This window comes from Elephantulus edwardii, unplaced genomic scaffold, assembly GCF_000299155.1.
Source record: "Elephantulus edwardii isolate Elephantulus edwardi_28Jun2011 unplaced genomic scaffold, EleEdw1.0 scaffold00008, whole genome shotgun sequence".
NCBI classification, from domain to species: domain Eukaryota; kingdom Metazoa; phylum Chordata; class Mammalia; order Macroscelidea; family Macroscelididae; genus Elephantulus; species Elephantulus edwardii.
Window position 1 is genome coordinate 29,679,734 of NW_006399758.1, and position 2,200 is coordinate 29,681,933.

Below are 2,200 nucleotides of genomic sequence, written 5' to 3' on the forward strand. Positions count from 1 at the left end.
TCAATCCACCTGGTTAAGGGTCTTCCTCTCCTTTTCTGATGCTCCACACTACCAAGCATCATGTTCTTTTCCAAGGAATAGTCCCTCATAGCAACATGCCCAAAGTCTGTGAGGCAAAGACTCTTCATTTTTGCCTCCAAAGAATATGATGGCTGCACCCTCTCCAAGACATATCTGTTTATTCCTTTGACAGTGCATGGAACGTTCAGCACTCTTCTCCAACATCAAAGCTCAAGGGAACCAATTCTTATTCTGCCATCCTTATTCATTGTCCAGCTCTCAGGTACATAGCAAGTGATCAGAAAGACCATGCCTAATCAGATGCACCTTAGTCCTCAAGCTGCCATCATTACTCCTCAATAATTTGGAGAAGTCCCTAACTGCAGAATTTCCCAGTGCAATACATCTCCTGATTTCCTGACTGCTGGCACCAAGGATATTTATTGGGGATCCAAGTACAATGAAGTTATTGACAGTTTCAATCTTTTCTCCATCTGTTATAATATTGCCTACTGGTCCAGAGGTAAGAATTTTTGTTTCCTTTACATTGAGATGCAATCCATATTGAAGCCTGTGGTTTTTTATCTTCTGTAACAAGTTCTTCAAGTCTTCCTCACTTCCAGCAATCAAGGTTGTGTCATCTGCATAACACAGATTATTGATGAGTATCCCTCTGATCTTGGTGCCACATTCTTTTCAGTGTCCAATCAGCATACTGATTGAATAAGTATGGAGAGAAACTAGAACCCTGACATTCTCTCTTCGCAATACCACAGCCTCCTGTCCAGGTATAGGTTTCATATGAGCACAATTAAGTGCTCTGGGATTCCCATTCTTCTCATTGTTAGCCATAACTTGTGCTGATCCACACAATCAAATGTCTTTGCATAGTCAATAAAGCACAAATATACACAAATTCTTCTGGTGTTTCTTACTTTCAGCCCGGATCCATCTGACATCAGCAATGACATACCTGGTGCCACGGTCTCTTCAAATCTTACTTGAACTTCTGGTGGTTCCCTATCTGTATACCTATTCTAGCCATTTTTTAATGATCTTCAGCAATATTTTGCTGGCATGTGATATTAGTGATACTGTTCTATAGTTTCTACATTCTGTTGGATAACATTTCTTAGGAATGAGAACAAATATAGGTCTTTTCAATCCTTTGGCCAGATATCTGTCCTCCATATCTCATGGTGTCCTTTTGCAGGGACTGTTCCTTTCTGATTATGTCCAAAGTACATGAGATGAAATCTTACCATTCTTATTTCTATGTAGAATGCAGGTTGTTTTTCCAAGACAAATTTGGTTGGTTTTGGGTTTTTTATGTATTGTTTTGTGGTTTTTTGGGGGGTGTTTTTTCTTTCCCCTTGTAGGGTCTCATGAGAATTTCAAACCTGGAATCTTTTGGAGTCCTTGTAATGGTGTGATAAGCACTTAGAGTGAATAAAAAAGTAGACATTTTGAACCTTCCAGCCTTTCTATAGGAGAAAGACATGGATCAGGTACATCTTGGTCTCTAGACTCAAACCATTGCTCTTCAGTAATCTGGAGAGTTTTCTGAGAGCAAAATTCCCAATATAATTGGTCTTTTGATTCCCTGGCTGCTGTTGCCAACAGTGTTGATTGTGTAGCCAAGCAAACTGAGCAAACTGAAGCTGTTAACAAGTTCAGTTTCTTCACCATTTATCATGATGCTGTCAATTGGCCCAGTTGTAAGAATCTTTGTTTTCTTGATTGCAATCTTTAACCAGAAGGTTTTTGTTATAGAAATAACAAATGTCTCAGATCTTCCTCAGTTTTGTCAAGCAAGGTTGTGTAATTTGCATAATACAGGTTGTTGATGGGTCTTCTTTCAATCAAGATGCCACATTCTTCCTCTTAGAGCCCAGCCTCCCAGATGATCTGTTCAATGCATAGATTGAAAAGGTATGGAGATAGGCTGCATCCCTGGCATATACCTTTCTTAATTTTGAAACATGCAGTATTTCCGTGCTCTGTTCTGATGATTACCTTATTGTCCAAGAATAGGTTTTGCATAAGCACAATTAAATGTTCTGGGATTCCCATTCTTCTCAGATTTATCCCCATTTATTGTGATTCACACAGTCAAATGATACTCTCTGTTTTCAGCTAGGTTCAGTCTAACATTAGCCAAAATGTCCCTAGTGCCAAAGCCTCTTCTAATCCCAGCCTG